Below are 26954 nucleotides of genomic sequence, written 5' to 3'. Positions count from 1 at the left end.
GGATGACACTTGCCTTTAATCCAGACCTTGAAGCTGGAAGGCACACCTTTAATCTGGGTAATACCTTCTGTTGGAAGCCTATGTAAGGACAATGGAAGAAGGAAGGTTGTGTTCTTTGCTTGTCCTCAGCCCCATGTCCATTCCCTCTTCAAGATGCCAGCAAACCAGCTGAGACATCCAGCCTCATGGGACTAAGCAGCTACTAAATTCGTGGACTTTACAATCATAACTAGCCATTGTTGGACTGCAGCCTGTATGAGAGAGAGAGAGAAAGAGAGAGAGAGAGAGAGAGAGAGAGAGACAGAGACAGAGAGACAGAGAGACAGAGAGACAGAGAGACAGAGAGAGAGATTCATTCCATAAGCTCTGTGACTATAGAGAACCCTGGCTAATACATAGCCATTATAATAAATTATTTTTATTTTTTATTCTTAAGCTATGGCGTCTTTACATGGAGGAACTTACTGACATTTTCTTTTCAACTCCAATAATCAACACAGTGTTTAGTCAGCTATCAGCAAAGATAGCTGGTTTAAAAAAAAATCACGGCCAGGCGGTGGTGGTACACGCCTTTAATCCCAACACTCAGGAGGCAGAGGCAGGCTGATCTCTGTGAGTTCGAGACCAGCCTGGTCTACAAGAGCTAGTTCCAGGACAGCCTCCAAAGCCACAGAGAAACGCTGTCTCAAAAAACAAAAAAAAAATCACAAACTGACCTCAATTGTCCTCCTATGACTGTGATGCCAGTGTTCCTTCCAGGAACATCTCCAAGCATGTATAGCTTTAGTCTGTTAACATACAAAACTAGAAACAGCAGGGCTATATTGCCTAACTATGTGTTAACAAATTGTATTGTCTTCTTATTAAGAGGTTGAGTTATAAAGGGAAAATAATTTGTATTACATGATGGCAGGTGCAGCAGGCTACACCAAGCAAGGAGAGCACACAGTGAGGCTTGTCAGCTGCGGGAACATTTGGCTGGGTAGTTGTTTAAGAAAGCAAAATTAATTTGTAGCTGTCAGTCAACTGAGTGTGATTTGCTTTGGTTCTGAAATTTATTGACAGACTCTAATAACAGGCACTTAAATTGTCTTTTCTGGAAGCAAGCAGCATAAGCTGAGAACAGGAAATATGATGCTCACCTCTGGTTCCCAAGCAAAATAGAAAGAGGCTATTGTGGTCAGATTGGTTTTATACCATTTTCATATTTTAATAGATATTTTGATACTGGAAACTTTGCAAATTAGCTTGTTGTTTTTCTTTATTGCTGCAAGGTGAATCTAGACTGAGTGCTTTGGCATGGTTACCACATAATCTGGGGGTGAAAACAGAGAATGCTGACTGCCTATAACAGAGAGGGTGTAGAAAATTCAGAATTCAATAGTCATTTTATTGATGGGATTCTTGTTGGGACATATTTAATTCATTTAGTTCCCATATAATATCAAAATGGTGTTTTCAAATGAGGAAATTAAAACTATAGAAGGAAAACAATTGTCTAAGATTTTTATAATAAGTGGAAAAAATTGAAATTTAAATTATTACATTGGATGGAGTATCTGAACTTAAGACCTTGATGACCAATAACTTGCAATGGTAGAGCTAAAAAACAAAAACCCTCTGAAACCTCCTTTAAAATTCACATCTGTTTCTCTTTTAATTCAAGTAAGACAAGCTCTCCCTAAGGACACAGAAGGGAAGAAGTACAGAATTCTTGTCCTCACTAAGGGTTGATCTATGATGAGAGAACTTGGCCATTTCCACAATGTTTAAGGAAGGGTGAGAGGTTGTGTAACAATCTGAAACTGTGTGTGTCAACAAAGCAAACAGAAGCATCACCTACAAAGTCACCTTCTGCTTGTGTTTTATACTGGTGATTACTCTGGTTGGTCTAAAGGGACATCAACAGAATGTAAGCTCTGCAGTGCCCATGAGTCAACTAGTCTTGCCACCTTAGTTTGTTCCTATTTGCAGTTAGAACAGCCCTTGAGGGCAGTAGTTGCTGAGGAGGCAGAGAATGCCTGAATGTCAGGGATTCAGAGAAGAGGGTGCAGAATTTAATCCCTACCTAAGGGATTAATTAAATTGAGTCTGTGCATTGGAAGAATTTAATGGGAGAAGCTAGCTACAGAATAAAGATATCCCATTTGACCAAGGTACTAGGGTCAATTTTTGAGGAGATCAAATCTTTTGGGGGCAACATGAACATAAATAATTATCATTAAATATGGAACCAGGATAAAAATTAGAGCTAGAGTGTTACTGAGCAAAGGGAAGGTCACATCACAATTGTTTGAGCAAGCTGAGAAATGTCAAACAAAGAAAACTCAAGATTATTCCATGATGGGAGACTAAGATGGAACAGAGCCAAGGGCACTGAAGACTGTGTTGTGGGTTCAAAATTGTAATAGGTTGGCTGTGTTTTCACTTCATACTTGTGTAGGTCGTGGCTTTGAACTATTTTTCTTCTTGAAGGTGTTTTCTTTGGCAATTCTTCTTGTTTTTTTCCCTTTTCACAAATGCAAATTGTGAATCACCTCATTTAAAAATAGAGAACCTTATAAATGATGGTTCTCCAGAGAAATATATCAACAAGGTACATATGTACATAGTCAAATATATGAAACAAGATGTTATAAAATTGCCTCACATGGTTATGAGACCTTGGAAAAGTTATGTCTTCAGGGTGAAGTTTCAGTAAAGATTTGCAATCCAATTGAGAAATCAGACTGGTGATAGAATACCTTTTGCTCAGTGGACATTGTGCTTACTATTAAGTCTTTCTACTGATGGGATGGAGCCCATCATATGACACAGGGCAACTAACCTTATTCAGATTTCACCAACTTAAATGTTAGGATGACTCTCCAAAGCCTTCGCAAAACATTAAATTCAATGTTTAATCACATGTATTGTTCAGCCAGTGCATAGGGAGGCAGGCTTCAATTCTGAGTTTTAAAGAGTATTTTAGGTGGCATTAGTCAAATAGTAATGAAACCTATAATTTAAAAAATAGGTAGAGCTTCATTATGGCTAATGCCTTGGTTTTTAACTGAACAGATGTTAATTATATTAACTGAGACAAATATAGAAAGTAAAGTAGGATTTAGTAGTGTGGCATTTGAAATGGCATCATGACAACTCCATATAAATATGCACAGAGCATTGCAAACACAGGTGTGAGTGTGTGCAGTTTACATAAGAAGATACACATTTTGGAATTGTTTGGTACATACTTAACTGATGAAATCATGCATTTACTAGGCGTACATAGAGAAAGAGAAGACAGCTGAGGGTGGTAGTCTAGAGAAGATGAGCATTTATACTGTAAGAGGAAAAGAGATTTGAAGAAAGCTGTGAAGATAGATTTACAAAATTATCTGGAATAGTGGTGAGGGAGCATAGAGGGTCTCTGCAGATGTAAAGAAGAAATTGAGTTAGTTACAGGAAAAACAGTAAGTGTAAACAAACTAAAATCACAAAGCATTTCTAAGCTACCCTGAATCCTCACAGGTTCATCTGAAAGCTGAAGGAGGAAGATAGAGGTAATAAAGGGAAGCCATAGAAAGAAATCTGAGACTTTTAAACACAAGAAGAGGAGTTGTTGTGTGGTCTTCAGTGATCAACACCAAGGATAGAGGGAGGAACAATGTGAGGCAGAACAGCAGAAATGATAAGGGAAAAGTAGACAATACACTGCCAGACAAGCATTTGAAAGGAGGATGGCAGAGGAATGAATAAGCAGACACTTTAAATGGTTTAGAGGAGCTGTTGTAACAGAGAAGCAAGAAGCATCTCTGTTCCTCTCTGCTTTCCCTTTCAGTTGCCATTACCATAACACAATTGTCCTCTTTCCCTCTCCTCACTTCCTCTATGGGGTATGATATGATTTATCTTATTAGTAAAGGTGGTAAAAACTTCCACTTCCTCTTGGGAGCAGGTCTTCCAACATCTGGTATGTCTTTTCACTTCTCTCTGCTACATGGTCAACCTTGTGAGAAAGGTCCTGTCCAAGTGTGGTAAACCTGTGGGCCCCTATGCTGTTGAGAATGGGGTAGATCTGTCTCTCAGTCCTGGGGATCTATGCTGGAGTCATGATTTAGAAACATGCTTCCTTCTCCATTGTCAAGATGGGCAATAAGAGAGCTTGTGATATGCCTCCTGCTGTGGTTTCACTTAATGTTCCACAGAAACAGATAATAGTACATGAAGAGGAAATCCTATCATGAATTCCTTGATTTTTTAATTATTAAAAATTTTAATTTATGTGATGTATTTATATCACCTCTCTGCTCCCTTTACTCCCTCTAAATGCTTCCCCAGTGCCTCTTCCACTCAAATTCTTTTTTCTTTTCAGGAATTTTGTTTTTATTAATTTGTTTTTCACCTTCCAATCCCAGTTCCCCCTCCCTCCTCTCCACTTGTTCCCCCCACCTTCCATCTGCTCCTCAGAGAGGTAAGGCCTCCCCTAAGAAGTCTATTAACTCTGTCCCATCATCTAGTTGAGACAGCACCAAGGCACCTCTCCACCCTTCACACCCCTTTGTCTAGGCTGGGCAAGGTTTATCTCCATATAGAATGGGCCCCACTAAGTCAGTTTGTGCATTAATGTTAGATCTTGAATCCAATGCCAGTGGCCTCATATTCTGCCCCAGTCACACCATTGTTACCTATATTAAGGGAGTCTAGTTCAATCTTATGCAGGTCCCCCATTTGTCAGACCTGAGTCAGTGATCTCTCACTAGCTCAGAGCAGCTGTTTCTGTGGGTTTACCAATTATGGTTTTAAGTTCTTTGTTCATATTATTGCTCCTCCCTCACTTCTGTTGTACTCCAGGAGCTTGGCACATTGGTTAGTTGTGAATTTCTGCATCTGCTTCTGTTTTTGGAAGAGGGTTCTTAAGGATATGCCCAACATCCTTGTTCATCAGGGAAATGCAAATCAAAACCACTCTGAGAATCCATTTTACACCAATCAGAATGGCTAAGATCAAAAATACCAATGACAGATTATGCTGGAAAGGATATGGAGAAAGGAAAACACTTCTCCATTGAGAGTGGGAGTGTAAACTTATATAGCCACTGTGGAAATCAGTATGGCAATTTCTTAGAAAATTAGGGATCACCCTACCTCAAGAACCTGAAATACCACTGTTGGGTATGTACCTGAAGGAGGCACATTCACACCACAAGGACATTTGCTCTATGTTCACAGCAACATTATTTGTAATAGTCAGATCTTTTAGATAACCTAGATGCACCTCAACTGAAGAATGGATAAAGAAAATGTGGTATATTGACAAAAAGGAGTACTATTCAGTGGTAAAAAATAATGACATCCTAAAATTCACAGGCAGGAACGGAGGGGAAAAAGGAACTCTTCCTGTTTTTCCTTCACTTAAATATGAGTCTCCTTGCTATGTCACTTCCTGCCTGGATCAGCACTTCCCTACTACATTTCACAGAATCCTCTTTGACTCCTAGTCCCGTCTACTTGCTGTCTCATTGGCCAAACAGTATTTTATTTAACAATCAATAAGATAAACATACACAGTACATTCCCCATCATCTCCTCTTTTCTGTCTAAATAAAAAGAAAGATAACTTATCTTTTATAATAACTGAGGAAAACGATAACCATAACTATCTGTCTTCAACTCTATCAAAGACCACAGAAGGATATAAACTCTAGAATTGACAGAGACTTCTCAATACCTGGACAGTCACCCAAAGTTCCTCTTTAACATTGGGGCATCCATCTTTAGCCTATAGGCCATAGTGTGTCTAGCACACTTTTCCATTTTAACAGGAACCCTTTACTACTGTCTTGTTTTGTAAGTTCAGTAGTCACTTTCTTGTGGGTCCTGTATGTCCAGTTTATTTAGCAACAAGTAGTCCAGGCAAGAGCAGTTTCTTGCCCAAATGGCTAATCTTGTCATGTTGAAAGCAAACTCCATAACGAGTTTCTTTGATGCCCATCCTCCTTTCTGACGTAATTGGTATGCCAGGAGCAGTTGTGTCTCACTGCCAAGAAAAACCCTAAACCATTTAAATGCCATATTTCTGTAGGTCTTTGAAATGTTTGAAGAATACCTAACCATCTCAAATACATCTCTATATCTAGAAAACCTAACTAACCTAATTATAAGTTCTGACTATTATAGGTAAAAGATCTGTATAAGCATAATACCTAAACAAGAGGAGACATATACATATCACATAATTGACCCTAAAGTTGTATCAATAAAGTATTTATTCCTATATCCTATTCCCCTTTTCTTTCCTTAAAAAGAGATTGACTATGCTCATTATCATTTATAAATAACTCCATTTAAATGAAAACAAACATTTATAAACAATATTTGGGGATATGGGTGTCATTCTTTCTAAACTGTTTCCTGTTGATTGGGGACGATGTTCATATACCATAGGGATCATGATAAAACATAGAAACCTAACCAAGTCCTTGTTTTTGTAGTCTGTAAGGCTGTATCATTTCAGCTTTAGGGGGTCTTGCTTGATCAAACCATATTAGTCTGGAAGGAATCTACAGCTTTTGATTTTCTGTGGAAACATAAGTACAAACTTTTTTTCTAAGTAGCCTGTCCTTAGACTTAAATTCTGAAGTCAAAGCACTTTTAAAATGTAGAAGTTGGATTAATTTAGCAGCATTTATAATCCAATGTATTTTAGCAGCAGTAATTCTTTCCTCGGCAATCAAACAATTTAAAGACAACAGTATGGCATTTATTATCCAGATTCTCTGTGTATTTTTTATCTCTAGGTGGCTTTTTTACTATTCTATTTTTACTTCCTTTTGTTTCTTCTTTTTTGAGACAGGGTTTCTCTGTGGAAATCTGCCTGTCTCTGCTTCCTTTAGCAAATCCTATCGGCGTTCGCCACCATAACCGGCTACTCTATTTCCTCCTGTTATTTTTTTCTCTCATAAGGCTACATATATTTTTAAATGTAGTGAAAACCTTTAGAGGTTTTTCTTTATCTGGATCTGTCTTTACCGTAAATCTTTACCTTTTTCTGGCAACCAGTCTTTTATCTGTTAAACAACACTGCAAAAATTAAAGTGGCAGCTTTCTTAGCCTCTGTTTTTTTCTTCTTTTGCTGATTCAGGAAATCTCTCTTAAAGCAACCATTCAAGTCACTGCTTGTCTCTAGCAAAACAGAGGTCATCCAAGAAAATGCTGCTAACAAGAAGTCGTGCTTGTCTCTGATCTTTTGCTGTTAAAATCCCTTTTTAAGCTTTTGTAAAGTTTACATGGAAATTTGTAACATTACCTCCAGTTGCCCAGGTTTTGTCACTGTTTGACTAGTCTCTAGAAGGCAGGAAGGTGGCTTGTGGTGGTGAGAGCTTAGAATCCTAACCCTAGAACTCTCAAGGGCTGTAGGCTGTCTCAGGAGTGTTGGAGTCCAAACCCCAAGAGCCCGGCACGAGCATATGGAAGCTGCTCCATTGCCTCTCAGTGGCCCAACAGGGCAGGCTGTGGCCACAGGTTTCCCTCTTTCTCTAGGAACCTTGGGGCCTGGGGTCATCCTACTTCTGACACCATTCTGTTTCGATAAATCTTTCTGCCCAATGCCGCCTGAGCTCCACTGCCACGTGTGAGCTTTAAACCAGCCCAAATGAATACACAGAAACTTGTATTAGGTTCAAAGCTGCACACACACAAATACATACATGTACACACACACATATACATATATATGAATGAATGAATGAATGGATGGATGAATGAATATACAAATACAAACTGCTTAGTTAGTATTGCTTATATGTATAACTTTTTAGGGAAGTTTGCATGGTATTTTAGGAGACTCACTCCTGCAGAGTACTAATTCTTCCTCTCTCAGCAATCTTAATTCCCTGTACCTCTTTATTTCAACAATATGGCTACCCAAACAAGACCTGAACAGTGACAACAACAGCTGACATGTTGACCTGGATGGGGGAACTTCTTCATTCTTAACAAGCATTTAATATTAGAGAGAAAAAAAGCATAAGAGACAGACACTGGAAGATTGTAAGAATATGCTGTCTAGAAATTTCAGAAGCTATACAGATGAGGTCTCACCACCATGCCTGCCTAAATGCGGGTTGAACAAAGATGACACCAAAAGACATGGCAAAGTGAATGTGGGGAAACCTGATAAGGCCTCAGCCCTAAACAAAGACCTACAGGGAAGTAATAAACGCTGAGAGTAGAAGAAATTGTCTTCCCCTGGGAAGAACACACCATCTGGCTATCCAATACCAAATTCTAAGTCTTGAAAACATACATTTAAATCACATGGTGTGTGTGTGTGTGTGTGTGTGTGTGTGTGTGTGTGTGTGTGTGTGTAAAACAATGAAAAAGGGAGGCATGAATTTGAAAGAGAGTTGAGGGGATTGTACATGGAAGAGTTTGAAGGGAGGAAAGGAGGTATGTTGTAATCATATTATAATCTCAAATATTATTTTTAAAGTGTATATATACAAGTTCTTTATCATCTACATGTAAAGTGAATAACTTGCAGACAAGGACAGACTGCTTCCTAGTTCTTTCCCACAATACCTAATTTGTCCCAAATTAGCACCATTTAGCCAAAATCAATAAAAAAATGAAATATTTCCAAACTACTACAACCTTCATATAGTCCCTCTTTCCTAAACTTTCTAGGTAGTAGGATCAGGCAGATAAAATATGGCTCTTACATGTCAATATAAAATTATTGATATCAAGTACATGAGAAGACTGCCTACAACTGAGTAAGAGGAATAGCAGAATAATCAGAAAGAAAATGTATAAGTAATATGAATGACACATTTTATATGAGGATAAAAAGTAAAATGAAAATTAACAGAAAAAATGGTGTGTGTGTGTGTGTGTGTGTGTGTGTGTGTGTGTGTGTGTGTGACATTATTTGCATCATAGAACACAAATTCACCAACAAGATGAGAGAGATGGGTAATCCTTACAGCATCAGTAAGGATTCAGGAAATAGGTAATGTTGATTGCATTTTGACAGGTAATTTAAGGAAGTTTATTTCCTATTTTTCTTGTTTTTACATCTGTTTATTTAATTAATTAATTTTGGGGGAACACATGTGCCCCACTATACATGTGGATAAGTTACAGGTGTCAGTTCTCTTCTTCCATGTAGGTTCTCAGGATTGATTTCATCTTTTGAGGTTTTGTTGCTGGAGTCTTGATCTGCTAAGCCATTTTATCAGCCCAGCAAGCTCTCTTTCGAAGGTGGTGGCAGTATTCAAATAATAACTGTGCACAATCATGTGAGTAGTTCTGTGCACAAGACATTATATTGAAAATACTACACAGCTTCATGCTCATAAGGGTCATGCTGCATCTTGGCATTGTTAAAAACAACATTATTATTGGTTACTTGTGGCTGTTAAAAATTATATCTCAACTATGTTATGAAATACTCCACAGCAGTGTCTCTCTACTTCATCTTGACATTTCCATCTGAACCTTGACATTTAACTTGTAGAGTTCTTTGTCGTGGGAGAATGTCTCTGCAGTGTGCAATTTTAGGAGCATCCCTCCTCCCTGGAATTTTCTACTCCCAAAGTTGTGACAACCAAACATATTTCCAGACATTGGCAAGCACATCCTGTGAGACAGGGGCATAATTACACATTTGAAAATCGCAAGCATACAGGGGCAAGTGACAAGTGAATACCTAAATATTTTAAGTAAAGGTGTTCTAAGTCATTATTTTCACACAAGCCGAAACTTGTCATGGAAAAATATAAAGAGCATCAGTTGTGTGCTAAAGAAATGAATGTGAGTGTGAGCATGCACATTTGTGAATGGAACAAGTGTTCAATGCTCCCGAGTCACTTTCCAGACCTTGTTTTTTTCTGAATGAGGTCCTCTGCAATTTCATTGCCATCACCTTGACATATTGATATGTGGAACCATTAACTTGGCCTCTGACTGGTTGCTCTTGAATTTCATCTCTACCTTCACTAATGCCACCATGCAACACTTTGATAATGAACTTATGAGGCAGTGTTCTCTGGTCACATGGTGCAAAATTGCCTATTATAAAGTATGCAAGCCAGAATACAAAGTTTCACATTCACCTTTGTCAAGGTCAACCATTTATAACTTTCAGAGATGGCACTCTCAGCTTAGTCTCCCTTTTCCCCATTCTGCTAGCATCAGAAAAATTTCTCCGTCCAAAGAGGTCAACTTTCATATTTCCCAGCTTTCTGTGGACAGCTGCATTTATATTGCTCACAAGCAAGCCCTTCACTGAGATCCTGCTGGAAGCTGCGTGTGGATCCAAACATCAGGCTAGGGAGAAACATCAGGTCAGAAAGCCATTGATTGGGCAGCAGAGTTAGGGTGGGACAAGTGCCAGCATCTATGACTTCTGTGTTTTAATATTCACTTAACTTTGTAGAGAGTAATTATATTCCACTCATTCTACACCAGCTGGTATTTACTTCATCCTCCATCAGGCATCAACAGAGCATGGGGCTGCAAGACAGAAATATTACTCTGGCGAGCATAAATATTTCATTTTTCACACCACAAATGTGTTGATGATTTATTAATTAGCCTAAAGGCTGCTGCTGCTGCAAAACTGAAAACTAAGGCTTTCTGCTCTGTGGATCAGGCCTGTTGGGGGCATGGTGCCCATGGGTGATGCCCAGATAGGAGCATGGGCTGTGTCTTACAAAGAGCCTCTGGAAGATGCAGTCCAAACTTTGCAGCCTGGTGTTGGCTTTTAACTTCACAAAGAAGCCTTGCATGGAATAAATATCTTCTCTGATTTTCAAAAAAAAAAAAAAAAAAAAAAAACAAGTCCCAAGCCAACTGTTCTACCTACAAGCTAGCTGCTGAGGTGAGATTGCCAGCCTGTTAGAGTTGGTGCTTGCTTTTGAGATGAACATTCCTTTGAAATCTATCCACTAGGTCAGTAGAAGTACCCTTAAATTTGTTTTATAACCTTCCATACACCAGAGAAGGGGGACATTATCTCAGGTACGAAACATGCATATAACAGAGGTTCATTCCACCTGAGACCTCTGAGGTCTTGGGCAGTACCCATTTTTGTGTATAGACAAGTTAAGTTGTCAAGAGGGGTAAAAAAGAGTGGAGGTCAAAATGTCAATTATGTTTGTAATGAAGATTAATTACAGGTCATTATTTGTCAGAAGGTCCCAAATGATCTGATTACTTCCTGTATCATACAGAGGAGTAGCTTTCAACAATGCAGGTAGATTGTGATTCTGCTCATGTCTGGAGACAGTCTTTGGTTATCACAACTGTGAAAATACAATGACATTTAGTAAGTAGAAGCCAGGATGCATGGGAATGTTGCCCCTGCCTCCAGAAACAACCTGTCTGACACATCTGCAGGGATGGGGAAAGGAACCCCACTCTATACTTGTAGGCAGACTTAAGATGCTTACACAGGTCGTTACCTCCCACTGGCTTTGGAGAAAATACAAATAGTGAGAACGCACACCCATACTCAGGACATTTGCTGACAATACCCAGGACCGTTGGGAAGTGTGGGTTGATGACTGTTGCATCTTACCTAGGTAAATCAAGTCACCTTAACTGATGGAAGTAATGGTGGGACAACAAGTCAAAAACATTCTTGGAAGAAAATCCTCACAGAAATACAGGAGTGAGAAAAGTTCCTATCCTTGGACTCCAGCCAGCACACATCCTTGGATGCTGGTAAATGTTCAGTTTTACAAACAGGGAGAGAAACATTTCTAAAGGGATACTCATGCTCTTCCCATAGATTAGCAATTTTTGTTCATTTGAAAATTTAGCAACTTTAACTCACTCTAATACATTTAGCAGAAATGGAGGCATTCGGGGTTCAAGTTCATCTGCAAAGAAAATATACAAAAGGCTTTTCTTACTACATATCTCAAAGTAATCTAATTATACATGTTCCTCATGGGTAGGAATTCTATATCTCACAAAACCTAATTACTTCTATTTTTCTTTGAGACAAGGTCTTGTTATATAACTCAGGCTACCCTGGAACTCTCTAGGTAGACCTGGGATCACAGGCCTGTGCCACTAAACCCACCTAAAGTGAGAGGTTATTAAGATTCTATTTTCCTCAGCTAGGAATTAAATGAAAACCAATCTCTGTAACAGAGAATGGTGACAGACAAGGGTCTGGTGCCCTTCCTAAAGGAAAGAAACATTTAATCTGTCTCATAGCTAATTAACACATACATATTCCCCAGTTGTGGCTTCATCTTCTAAAGTACACACACACACACACACACACACACACACACAGAGAGAGAGAGAGAGAGAGAGAGAGAGAGAGAGAGAGAGAGAGACAGAGAGAGAGACAGAGAGAGAGACAGAGAGAGAGACAGAGAGACAGAGAGGGGAGAGAGAGACTAGGAACCTGTGTTCCATCCTGAATCCAGTGGCTTCTTCAGCTAATTTGAATATCTGCCCTTGACCCAATGTCTTGCCTTAAACTTTACTCTGAATTCCAGCTTCAGGACTGTCCTTATTTTGTCCTCCTCTGATTTATAACCATTTTTAAAACCTCTCCATAAATTACAAAGAATATCTTCTGACTGTCAAGGGACAGCTGGTAAGAGGTCCAGAAACAACCACAAAAGGTCCCTCAGTTTATCTTTGTGCACATCCCAGGTTAATCTTCTCAAACATCCTTCCTGACAATAACTATCATAATCACTTTATATAAGAGGTTGTTGGGACTGTGACAGAAGTAATAGTTCCTGGAACATGCTAGAGGGCAACCAAAGTTGAACAAATGTGGATAAATTATTAACTGGATGAGCCATTTGATAGAAAGTAGAAGCAGAATGTGGAAGAATATCTGAATTACCCTGGGCTCTGGCTCTCTATACTATGCTCTCATTCACAACTACCTCTCCATCTCCTGCCCCCGGGCTTCATGGCTCTTCTCTTGAAATTGTACAACTCATATGTTCTCAGCTCTGATATTTCTAAGCTTTAGATATGTGTCCAAACTTCTTTTGGGACAGAAAAATCCTATGAGACTTTACACAGAATATTTTTTTGGTGTTGAAAAACTAATCAGTTTTAATGAAACGGTGGAGAGAGGAACTGAACTGTGATGAAAATGTACATTGTAGAGGCAACATGGGCCCAGATTATACTCTCCAAAGTCAAGTTTGTTGACATATAATGCACATACAATTGCTGTTTGTTTCATGTAGACACTGTAAAGCTGCTACCACTACAATTAAGACTTGGAAAATTTCTTCTTTCTCAGATACTCTCATTTCCTTGGTCATAAATATACAACTCTAATCCCAGGTACCAGCAAACTTTCACTGTTTTACTATTCCCAAAATATCAAACTTGTCATTGTCATCACAGGTCACTAGCTCAGATTTCACACTGCTGACAACAGTCTGTTGTCTGAATGTGAGATGGTTTGTTCACTTCCCTACTGAGGAAAAGGGCTACCACAGTTTTTTTTTCCATTTTTTTATTTGAATTAGAAACAAGATTGTTTTACATGGCAATCTCAGTTCCCTCTCCTTCCCTTCCTCCCATAACACCCCCCTACCTACCGCATACCCTTTCTGAACCCCAGAGAGGGTGAGGCCTTTCATAGTGGGCCTTCACTGCCTGTCATATCCTTTGGGATAGGTCCTAGGCCCACCCCTATGTATCTTGGCTCAGGGAGTACCTCTCTATGTGGAGTGGGCTCCCAAAGTCCATTCCTGTGCTAGGGATAAGTACTGATTTACTACAGGAGGCCCCATGGATTTCTGAGGTCTCCTCACTGACACCCACATTCCTGAGGTCTGGATCAGTCCCATGCTGGTTTCCCAGCTATCAATCTGGGGACCAAGAGCTCCCCGTTGTTCAGGTCAGCTGTTTCTGAGGGTTTCACCAGCCTGGTCTGGACCCCTTTGCTCATCACTCCTCCTTCTCTGCAACTGGATTCGAGTTCAGTTCAGTGATTAGTTGTGGGTGTCTTCTTCTACTTCCACCAGCTGCTGGGAGAAGGCTCTAGGATTCTATATAAGTCAGTCATCAATCTCATTATCAGGGGAGGGCATTTAAGGTAGCCTCTCCTCTGTTGCTTAGATTGTTAGCTGGTGTCATCTTTGTAGATCCCCAGACATTTACCTAGTGCCTGATTTCTCTTTAAACCTATAATGTCTCCTTCTATTTTGGTATCTCTTATCTTGCTTGCCTCTATTCTTTCCCCCGACTCAACCTTCCTTCTCCCTCATGTCCTCCTTACCCTTCCTCTTCTCCCCTTCTCATTCTCCTAGCCCCCTCTCCCCTCCCCCCATGCTGCCAAATTGCTCAGGAGATGTTGTCCCTTTCCCCTTCTCCATGGAGTACCACACAGTATATTCTTATGGCTATATTATCTACAGTGAGAGCACTTACACATAATATTGTCAGTTTCTCCCTTCCAAAGATATTCTAGGAAGCTCAATGTAGTGGTGAAGATTGGATATTTTCGATTCACAGAGACTGGATTTAAATCATGCTTTACTCAAATCTTGTGACATGGAATGATTTTTATTTATCTTTGGTTAAATCTCACCACTTCATATATGAATGAAAAGAATAGTAGAGCACCCTGCATAGTTTTCAATGAAAATTAACCAGATAAATTCTTCTATGCTGTGACATGTGTTACAGGCATGTGTTAATTCCACATAGATTTGATCTTTGCACATAGAATGTGTACTTAATTCATTAAACAGCATTTTTTGTGTGTTTTGATTTTTTGAGTTTTTGTTTCCTTTTGTCTTTTTGTTTTAATTTTGAGAAAGAATCATACCCTTTAGTCTAGGACAGTTTTAGAATTTGAGAGCTTCCTGCTTTGGCCTTCTGAGCTGGCATTACAGGTATTTCCTATGATGCCCATAATAAAACTTTTCATTTTAGTTAAAAAAAAGGTTAACATTTTGGGTCTTTCTACTCTCACTCAATACTTTTTGTTAACTTTTTAAATGTTTCCTTTGCTGTCCCCATGTCTCTTCTGTCAGATGCACACCAATGTATTGTTCTGGTTGGATAAAGGATGTGAGCTGGATCTGAGTATTTAATTTTCCCAATATGATATGACTAATTATATGAATTTCAGAGATGTTCCTTAAAGTGTATCTTTGCCAATGAAAAGATTAGACTAGGGAAGGAGTGAGCATGAAGACATCAAAGACAACTACAACGTAGGGTGCTGAGACACACATGGTTCTCTAATCAGGATTTATTGGTCCATCAAATGATAAAGAATGCTTAATATATGATGTCTTACTTACTTAAGCATATAATACATGAAAAATGGTAGGGAGGGAGACATGTGGGAACCCTTTGTATGAGATTATGAATACATCAGAGCAGTTTAGTCTCCCTGCATGATGTCTAGACTTGACTATCAACAGAAAGGGAGAGTAGCTGTGAACATCTACATAGGCCAGACTGCAGGAGATGGGAGACAATTTTGATAAGAATCTGACTTTGTGATCATGGTATCTCCCCTGCCAAGTAAGGAAGGAAACAAAGACATGGGACAAGAAAAGGACAAGATCTCCTGAGCAAATTGGGAGCATGAGGGAGGAGGGAGTTAGGAGAAAGAGAAGGGGAGAAGAGGAGGGGGACAAAAATATGAGGGAGCAGGAAGATTGAGTTGGGGTAAGAATAGAGGAGAGCAAGAAAAGAGATACCTTAATAGAAGGAGGCATTATAGGTTTAAAGAGAAATGGCACTTCGGGAATGTCCAGAGATATACTAGGATGACCCCAACTAAAAATCTAAGCAATAGAGAAGAAACTATCTTCAATGCCCTTCCCCTATAATGAGATTGATGACTACCTTAAATGCCATCATAGAGCCTTCATCTAGTCTAGTAGCTGATGGAAGCAGAAGCAGACACCCACAGCTAAACACTGAGCTGAATTCCTGGAATTAAGTTGTAGAGAGGGAGGAGGGATGAGCAAAGGGGTCAAGACCATGCTGGAGAAATCCACAGAAACAACTGACCTGAACAAGGGGGCGCTCATGGAACCCAGACTGACAGCTAAGAAATCAGCATAGGATAGAACCAGGCCCTCTGCATGTGGGTTTCAGTTAGGAGGCCTGGGTAGCCTATGGGGTCCCTGGTAATGGAACAGAATCTATACTGTATGAATGAACATTGGGAGCCCATTCCCCATTGAGGGATTCTCTCTCAGTCTAGACACATGGGGGAGGGCCTAGGCCCTGCCCTGAATAATGTGACAGACTTTGATAATCCCCATAGAAGGCCTTACCCTTTCTATTGCGCAGAAGAGGGATGGGATGGAGGTCAGTGTGGGGCATGGGAGAATGGGAGGGAGAGGGAACTGGGATTTATATATAAAATAAAATTGTTTCTAATTTAAATATAAAGGGGAATATAGAATTGGACTTCTTCAAGAATTTAATAGCAAAAGCCCACAGATACATTTACATTTTCAGTTAATCCCAGGAATAGTGTTCCAAACAGGGAAAGAGTGAGATGAAAGCAGTAGAAGCCAATCAATGAAGTGTCTGTGAGAACACCTTTATACAAGTGAAGACTAATGAGAGAAATTTAGGTAACAATTACGTAAGTATGAATCTGTATAAGTAACATAGGAGTTTCCTAACAAACTCAGAGGCTGATGATAGCAGGACCCCACTTTTAGGGCCTAGATATCAGCATTGGCATGACACTAAGGGCAGGACATGAGTTATTACCAGACAATGGCAATAACAGACATTCATCATTCATCAGTAAACCTCTCCCTCAACTACTGTACCTACCTATCCAATTCTCAGGCTGCCTTCCTGCCCCAAGGACTTTCCACTGGCCTGCATTTGATTGAGGAGACATGGACTGATTTGAAAAATGAACAATTCCAAATTCTTAGTCTAACAAATAAAGGGAAATGTATAGTAAGATTAGATATCTTTCAAAATGATGAATTCTATCCAAATCTCATGAATTGGTTTGCCCTGCTTGATTTAGAAAGTTTTCAAACTTCACAAGGCTGTTGTCAACATAAGGACAGTGCTCAGTCTGGTATGAAAGTAGTGAACAAAAATGCTTTATGCTTTAAATATTGACTATATGCTGTCCTCAAAGACAGATGCCAGAATCTAAACCCACATGGGCAATACCAAGGATGAATTCAGGATTGTGAGATGAGACAAGTGCAGACTGCAAAGTACAAAGAATACAGGACACCTGGATATTTATGGTGAACCTGCTGAGTTCAGATATAGCCAGACCTTTTCCCAAGGGAAAGGTCTAAGAATATTTGCGGACCCTGTGAGTTGCTAAAAGTAAAGCTGCAGGCAATTTGCTTAGCCTGTATCTACTAGAGTAGAGCACTAATTTGTTAAACAAGGCACTTTGTAAAATACCTGCATACCAAATTTACTATATTTCTTATACACCGGATTTTAGCAGCAACTGAGAATTCCACCTTCATTTCATTTTGGTGTATGCATCTTTTTCTAGCTTGCCAATTTTTACAGGTTTTAAACTAAAAGCAAAATTCAAATTAATAAGTAAAAATAGTAGATACTTAGAGTGAAATAAAAGAACAGTAAGTGGTAACATTTTCTTTGCAGTCAGTAAGAATAGGATCATTTCAGACCACACTGTCATCTTACTCTGTTATACCTTAGATAATGAACAAACAGTCCACAAGGGAGACAAATGGGCTGTACCCTTGTATCTGCTTCCACTGGAAAGCTGTGAACAGCACCTGCTCAGAGCTACACACACCATGAGAGGATAGATTTTTGATGACCTGAACAGTTAGATGTTTTTAAGACACAATGCAATCAATTACTAGAAATTCAGCAGTATATTATTTGGCTAACATTGAAACAAGCACACAAACATATACTAACATGAAAGTACCAAGAGTAAGTGGCAGAATAAATAATGTATTTTGATTAAATCTCCCAAGTTCTGACTCATTCGAATAAAATAATATAAATATTTCAATATAAGACATCATTCAAAGAGGAAAATATTGATTATATGTCATATTTATGTTACACTAAATATGACATCTAAAACAAAAGGCTAGCAATTAATGGAAGGCCTTAATTAATGTCTTTATTATATAGAAAGCATTAATATATTAATGCATTGTAGTATGTAAAACACAAAGTTAATATTGAAAAGATGCTTGATAATATTAACATTAAGCATAAAATCCACTGAGAGAAGAGACAGTGTAAAACACTAAGTAGGATTTTACTACATAATTGCATCCTTGCCACATGAATGAGTCATTAAGCAAATTGTTACATAAACAAACCAAACCATGGGCACATATTTTAGGTGGTTTTTGGAACTAGATAATCTGTTTAATCCAATCACTGAAAGTAATTAAAAAGTTCTTGGTTAGGTACAACAAAACATATTTCTAAATTAATCAATGACAGTGATTCAAGTAAAATAAAACAAAGAGGAAAATCTTTCAACTTGGCAGAAATGGCAGTCCTCTGTGGAGCAAAGAAACTCAAGTATGTCAAGAATTTCAGTAGACTTAAAGCAAAGGAATTTTGCTGCTATTGTTAGAGGTTAAAAAAAACAACATGCATACACACAAACTATATAGTGACCTAAAAAACATAACAAGAGTGAAGGACAGAAAAAGCAACACTTTTAAATAAGACCTGCAATAAATTTCTAATATTATCTTGTTGCCCTGTGTCATGGAGCTGCTGCTGTTTTGGATCTGTAGATTCCTCCCTTTCACATGTCCCTGCAGTTAATAGATGAGGTGGATATTGGGGTGGGCCAATATAGTGGGAAGTTACCAATACGGAGCCAAGAAGAAATATAAGGGTATTTGTAGGGAGTCATCCTAGCCCCGCCCAATAGTCCTGGGGCAGGTACCAGGTGGATCCAGGGACACGCCCAGAAGGGCGTGGTGAAGGAAAGCAGTGGTGATGTAAGGGAGCTTCTTAAGGGGCTGCACGTGGGGACACGGGGCCCTTTTGTTCTGGCCGTGCTGGCTGGGTTCTATAACCTAGCTCTGGCCTGTGTTTTACCTTGGTGTCTTCTGGAATAAAGAGACATTAATCATACAGGTATTTAATAGGGAAAAGCCTTACTTACAGAGCGACCTTGCCAGGCCCCTCAGTAGGTGTGGCTATAGCTTCCCCTACAGGCCAACTCATAGTTCTGGTTCTGGGTCTGAGGGGTAAATGGGTTGGTTAGCTTGCTTGCCTTTGCTCATTGTCACTACCTGGACAGTTGTTCTCTCACCCAATGCACCTATCTACAGCAAGGAGTAAAGCCAGTTCTGCTCCCAGGCCTTCAGATCTGGGTCCCTCTCATTCATAAAACCAGGGCCAACTCTACTCTTTTGCCCATGCAAGATGCTGTAGGGGGCATAAGGGTGGAAGGACAAGCCTAGGTCAGCTCTCCAGCTCTCATGCCCTCAGGGGTGGCTCACCTGTGACCCTGACAACAGGGTCATCTCAAGTGTGCTGCCCAGACAGATAGGGTCTGCCCTCCTGTGTGCTGTACCTGGTGTGATTCAGGGCTAGCATCTGTAGTGTAGCATAAACCAGAGACCTTGAGCCAGACCAGTGACCAATGGCAATGAGCCCTTGCAAGTAAACATGAATGGACTAAAGGGTATACTGTTATGTCTCAATGGGCCATACCACTGCTTCCACAAGATTTTTAATTCTTCTTCCTCATTTTCCTCTTGCTCCTCTTCTTCCTTTTTCTTGGTTTTGTTTCTTTGTTCAGTTTGTGTTTTGTTTTTACTTTTAAATTTGATCTTATTTGGGGGGGAGGTTATAAGAGCAGAGGACAGATGAGAAATGAGGAGATAAGTGGGATCAGAATGCATGATGTGAAATCCAGAAAGAATCAATAAAAGTTAAAAAAAGGAGAGAAATATATTTCAGAGCATAATCTTAGGAAGAATAATTTTTGTAATCTCAGTACTTCAGAGGCATAGGAAATATCTCAAATACATGACCAGTTTGGGGTATATAAAGAAAAAGTATAAAGATTAGAAGAAAAACAAGAAAACTAGTTAAAGAAGGAGAAAATGCAGGAAAGTCAACTGTTTCACTAAATTTTCTGAATAAACTACTCAGAAATAAGAAGGAATGAGTTGGAATACACGCAACAGATTTTAAATAATTGTGATGAGTAAAAGAAGCTGGCTGAGAAGTTACATATAGCAGATCCCTGTTCACCTCTCTTTCTAGACATAGCACACTAATGAGTCTATGGTGGGTGGCGGCACCTGGCAATAGGAGGGATGTAGGCAGAACCTTTGAGGAAGGATGGCAAGGGACTTGAGTGGACTTGGGAATGATTCATATGTTTATTGTATTGATAATACTGATAGTTCCAAGGGTGAACACCTGTCAATTATCAAATTATGTGCTTCATGTAGCATATTTTATATTAATTATATAAAATAATTCATAATTAAATTTTATTTAACCTAGAAAAAAATCAAATGTTGAAAACTCTAGTAATAATCAGTATATTTATATATCTGTAGAATATACTTTCCCCTTACGTTACTTAGCCCTTTATTTTATTCCCTCAAAAATTTCCCATGTACTTTCCTTTGCTGTATCTCAAACTAAGGGCCTCTTTTTAAAAGTTTTACATATTCATGTAATATATATTTACATATATAGAGAGCAGATTGTATTTCAGTATTTCTGTATGTGTATATATACATGCAGACATATATATATATATATATATATATATATATATATATATATCCTAAGTACACCCTGCTCAGTCTATGAATTATTGCTTGTATATACAATTTTTCAGGACTGGTCATTGGATATTGGATACCAATTGGTATATGATCCCTCTCTCAGTATTTCTTTGTGGCTGTCAGTCCTTTGTCTAGGGTTGAAACCTCACTAGCTTTCCTTTTTCATTGTTAGTGTGTTTATTGGTCACCCTTGTTTTTTATGATTAGGCAGCCATGTTGGTGAGACCTCAAGGGCATATCTTCTGACATTCCTAGTGGACACATACTCATGGCAAACTTCCCATTCCTTCGACTCTTATAATCCTTCAACCCCATTTCCACAATCATCCCTGAGTCTCAGCTGCAGGAATTATGTGGCAGCTATATCATTTAGGATTGGGACCCACAACTGTGCAATTTGATCATGTGGTTTTCTGTAATGCCCTCTATTTGTTGAAAGAGGGGTGAAGACTATACTTGTCTGTGGGTATAAGCATAAATATTTAGAATGTAATTACAGATTCTACTAATTTAGTATAATAGTGGTTGTTGCTGTATTATGCTAATAAATGCTGGTTTAGTAAAATGAAAGATCCATGACTTCACTTGCATTGAGTAATTGGCTAGGTTTCTAGTACCAGGACATATTTTCCCTCAATGAAAATATATTATTTTATCATACATTATATTCTGGTTGTAGTTTCCCCTCCCTCTAGTCCTCCTAGCTACTCTCCATCTCCTCTACCCTCTAGATCCACTCCCTTTCTGTCTCTCATTAGAAGTAAATAGTCTTCTAAGAGATAACAATAAAACATGGCAAAATAAAAGATAGTAAGATAAAGCAAAATCCATTATTTGGTAATTGGACATGGCAACCTAACAGGAGGAAAAGAGTCCCAAGAGCAGGCACAAAACCTAGAAACCTATTCATTCTGTCACTCAGGAGGTCCAAAAAAAAAATACTAGGCTAAAAGCTGTAATTTATGGACACAGAATCTGGTCCCTGAACAATGTAGACTCTGTGCTTGCTACATCAGTCTCTGGGAGACTTACATTAGTTGATTCAGAGAACCTTGCTCAACCGTGTTTATTGCTGGTCTATTCGTAATAGCCAGAAACTGGAAAAAACCTATATGCCCCTCAATAGAAGAATGGATAAAGAAAATATAAAATATGATACATTTACACAATGGAGTATCACTCAGCTGCTTAAAAAATGACATCATGTATTTTGCATGCAAATGGATGGAACTAGAAAAAAAAAAACATCTTGAGTGAGGTAACCGAGAACCAGAAAGAGAAATACAGTGTGTATTTGCTTATAAGTCGATATTAGCTGTTAAGTAAATGAAAACCTAACTAAAATCAGTGGCCCAGAGGTTAGATATAGAAAGATAAAGGGATGTGGGAAAATGGATCTTCCAGGAAGGTGGAAATAGAATATATTTTGTAGGCTGGGAGCAGGTGGTAACAGGAGCAGGAAGATCTGGTGAGGAGTGAGAAGAGAGATCAAGTAGAGGGAGAGAATGTCAGGAGAGACAACTGGAATTGAGGGGAATTCAAGGAAACATAATGCAATGGAAACTGACTACAATGGAAACTTTCTAAAATATATAATTATGCTAATGAGGTTTAATAATGGGAGATAATGAGTCTCAACTGGCCATCTCTTGTCACCAAAGGAGGCTTCCATTAGTAAGACTGGTTTTGAGCTGTTGGTCAAGGAGGTCCCATGAAAATCCCCAAACAATGCAGACAGTTTAAAAGACAATTGGTCTCTCTTTGCAAACTTAAAATGGGGCTCCATTACTGAGGACAACACCCACATAACTCATTGAACATAGAGAATCCAAGCTGGTGCATACATGGGGCCTTCACCCCTATATTCTAGTGTCTTTAGTGTGGGTCAGTACTCTGCAGTCTACCAAAAGAGAATTGTAAACACCCATTTAGCCATAAAACCTTTGACCTACAAACTGTCTTGCCTGCAAACTATGCTAGAGCAATGGTGACATAGAACTTGTAGGAGTAGCCAACCAATACCTGGTTTGACTTAAGGCCCACTCCATGATACGGAACAACACTCAACACTGCTAGGCTAACCAAGAACCAGTGACTATATAACCCAGAACCATAGGGTAAAACCTAAACTATTGTTCTAAATAAAAAAACATAAAATGTATCAATAAAATGACTCATTGATATTCTGATATACTCATAGATCAGTGCCTTTTTCAGTCATCATCAGAGAAATTTCCTCCACTATCAGATAGGAACAGATTCAGAAACTCAAAGCTAGCCATTACATTGGAAGAGAATCTAAATGGGATGTCTCCATCAAATCCCTCCCCTCGGAACTCAGGGATAGCTGTTGTTTATTACCAAGATATGCATGCCACTGTTTGGCTCTTAGGGTTATCATGGTGTGCTGGCATCATAGCTGGTAAAGCGATTGGTGGCTTCCTTTTCATGGATTCTAACTTTACACCTTCTGGTACCAGGCAAGGTTGTCTTCAGGGAGGAGGCTTTCAGGTCAGTTTCAGTCACCATGTACTTCAGCAATAAGGATTTGCATTCAAACTCTTGAGCACAAACAAGGGCAATAGAAGAACACAAAGTGGGTACTTTTGAAAAACTGTGTATGGCAGAATACAACCTAAAATTGAAATATGAGAATTACTAAATTACTAGAAAAATGAGAATTACTCAATCAAAAGTAGACAAAGGAGACTAAAATATTCCTAAAAGGACATGTATAATCATTTAAGTGGTCCAGTATTGTCTACAGTCAATAAACTAGATTTCATTGAATAGCATGCATTTTAGATATCGTCAAAATGTTTCCATTAATCACATTAGTTTTGTTCAATTGATAGTTGGCATTTGTCTTCTCCAAGAGAAGGGTCAATCAATGGTGACAACGTTTGTAAGCTAATACACCAACTAACAAAAAACAGCCAGCAAAACAAAGAAATGCTTAAATATAAAATGAAGGATTTAACTTTCCCTGGTAGGAAAATTAACAAGGCAGTGAATAGATGACACACAGTTGCTTCATCTATGGCAGGTAGCACAGCTGTTGCAGGTGATAGTTCTTAAAAAGCACATGGCTAAAAGAGAGAAACAGAAATGTGTAGCCCTGCAGTTAGAGTTCAATATTCAGAACAGAGAGAAGAAAGCTGAGAATGAGGAGCATTAGCTCATGGCAGGGGTTGGGATTCAGGGTGGTCCAGGAAATGTGAGGTTTGTTCCTGACCTTAATCCTGAGCATTTGTCATAAAGGCAACAAAATGAAAGAAGGTAGAAAGAGAGAAAGAGGAGAGAGAAAGGTGTGGAAGGAGAAGATGAGGAGAAAATAGTTCATTGGGAGATGGGAAGTGCTTACATTGATGTACTGACCTCAAGAATTGGTTATATAATATGTATTTGTTTAATAATTAATTTATTTTTGTATATTTTAAAAGAAGCAAAAATAAAAATTAATGAGTAAAAAAAGAGAATATTTTGAAGATCAATATCCAGTACTTAGTTCAAGATTGACCATGGATGGTGACAGGAAAATAACATTATAAGAACATCAAGAATTCTATGATAACTCAGTGGAGGGAAATACCATTACTGAGATATGAGTAGAATTTAGGAGCATGGGCTGAATGTCAAAGTACTCATGGGTTTGCTTTTAGATGTCATGATTTGTATATTCCTTGAATAAATACAGAAATGTGGCAAATAGATACATAGTTTGTAACACAATTTCAATTTGAGTTGCTGAGGTATGTTACGGTAAATCTTTCTGCCAAAAGCTGCCTGAGCCCCACTGCCACGTGTGAGCTTTACGCCAGCCGCTGTCCGAGTTAGGCCCAAATTGAATACACAGAAACTTGTATTAGGTACAATGTTGCTTGGCCAATGACTAGGATTCTCATCTGTTAGCTCAGTCTTAACAATCATAAACCTATATATTTTATAAGATTTATCTTATCAGACACCTTATTGGCATCCCTCCTTGCTGGTGGATCACATCGTGCCACTGGAGCAGGAGCCGAGGGGAAAAGAGAGACATACTTCCTGTTTCCTCCCTTAGATATGAGTCTCCTTGCCATGTCATTTCCTGCCTAGATCATCGCTTCTCTACTACATTTCCCAGAATCCTCTTTGACTCCTAGTCCTTGCTTGCCATTGGCCAAACAGTATTTTATTCAACAATCAATAAGATTAAACATACAAAGAAGATTTGTAACTCAAAAGTTTTAAGATTGTTAACTGAAGCCCTTAAACTGACAGAGTTATAAGCAGAATATACACAGTGAGACACTACATAGCATATGGAGAAATGCATTGCTAGGTGATATTGGCATTGTGCAAACATCAGAGGGTATATGTAAACATACCAAAGTGGTTTAAGACCTTCATTACAAGTAGCTGCCTGTGTAATCTAGAGATGTGGCACTTGTGAAATGTATGTACTCTGCTGAAGGATTAACATGGCATACAGTTTTACAGAAAATTTTTTATAGTTAGGATAAAACTCTAAAATAGTTATTTAAAAGTAAAATGTACTAAATACCTAAACTATCAACACAGTAATATTATGTTATTATAGTATTATGTCATGTGTGTAATTGCATTGCCATATTTTTATATAACTGGACATATAGTACATTTCATAAAGCATCACCACAAAACATGAGTAGTGCATTGTGTGGTGATGTCACAAGGCTATGACATCTCTAGGTGGTAGTGATATCATAAATCTCTGTTCCAGCCAGTAACTGAACAGCTTTTGCCTTCCTTTTCTCCTTGTTTGATTATATAGGCAAACAAATATGTGACTGATACATTGAGACATGATGTTACAATGGATGTGCCATCTGTTATTATCTTTAAAAGATATCACTATCTAGACAGTCAATCATGAAGCAAAACATTATGATACAGAGTAAAACAGTATATATATACATATATATATGTATATATATATGTGTGTGTGTATGTATACATATATGTGTTTATATGTATATGTGTATATACATAATTTATAGACACATATTGGGTATTCCTTCCATAATCAGATATTATTTAACATATTTTGCATATATTCACTTACTGAACTATTACGGTAAACCTTTGTGTCAAGTATTTCATTATTTTATCACATACAGGGAAACTGATTCATTTATGACAGCCCAGCATTCAGGTTACCCCTGCTCTTAACAGTGAGAATCATGAGCAAGAGTCAAAGTGGAAATAATTTTTAAAACATGTAATTTGTCAAAAGAAAGATATAAAGTTGGGTCTAAGGAAAGCAGAGTTGCTGAGGAGATGAGTCAAATACTTTGCTACAGCAAAACAGGAACAATGCTACCTGAGCATTTCAGAATTGCCTAGACTCTGTTATTCTAGGTACAAAGTTACAGGTCTTCAGTCATTTGAAAGTATTTTATTTAAGATGGGCTGTGTGTGCTTGGATAGTAGCAAAGTGTGCCTCTATGGTCAGTGGTCCAGGTCCCCGGAGGTTGCTTCAGCTTCAGTCCAAGGATGCTGCAGGAGCTCTTGGCATTGTTCAAACAATGTGGGCTTGAAATTCATACAGAATGAAAAAGTTATACAGTGGTAAGGGCTTCCACCTAGACTTCAAAGGAGGATCTTACAGGCTAAGCAATATGTGGCATAGTGAGGACCCCAACAAGCAGCCTTTGAGAGGGCAAGTGAAGATTGTGGAAGTGAAGCTGATTATTCAGTGGAGACCTCAGGAGGTTAGAGATGATGGGGAAATTGTGGGCATCAATGGAAGTCAAGACAAAAGAAATACCAGGTAGGCATGTGGGCTACAGACAGCAAAGCCAGAGGGATAAAACTATCCAAGCTCTTGGAGTTCACAGCACACCAGTGTGTGCCTCACACAGTGAAAAAAGCACTATGGAATTTAATGTTTTCCCTGCTGGATTTCAATTTTGCTTCAGGCTGGGCCTGTCTTAGTATTCTATTTCTCCATTTTGTAATGTGACTATTACTCTCTACCAGTGTATAAGTATGTAACTTCCTTTTTATTTTACTATTTTTAAAAAAGATGAAAAAAGCCTCAATTCTCCATATGGTAGCCCATACTGTAGTAAATGTTGTAATATTGTGTCACATCCAGGAGAAGCCTGGACAACAACATATAGAATCAAGAGAAGTTGCAAGAGACCTTAATGTAGTGCTCACATA

At 38.6% G+C, this 26954-nt stretch overlaps 1 long non-coding RNA gene across 1 annotated transcript; it reads right to left on the bottom strand.

Moving 5' to 3' along the window:
• Positions 1-8953: 8953 nt before the first annotated feature.
• Positions 8954-24792, bottom strand: LOC118239731. The gene is made up of 3 exons (XR_004772585.1): positions 24734-24792; positions 23127-23400; positions 8954-11870 (listed from the first exon to the last, which is right to left on the bottom strand). It is a non-coding gene; the product is annotated as an uncharacterized LOC118239731 (long non-coding RNA).
• Positions 24793-26954: the final 2162 nt, after the last annotated feature.

Source organism: Cricetulus griseus (genome assembly GCF_003668045.3).
Source record: "Cricetulus griseus strain 17A/GY chromosome 1 unlocalized genomic scaffold, alternate assembly CriGri-PICRH-1.0 chr1_1, whole genome shotgun sequence".
Lineage (NCBI taxonomy): Eukaryota > Metazoa > Chordata > Mammalia > Rodentia > Cricetidae > Cricetulus > Cricetulus griseus.
The sequence above is the reverse complement of the archived record's forward strand: the minus strand, read 5'-3'. Positions and strand labels throughout refer to the sequence as shown.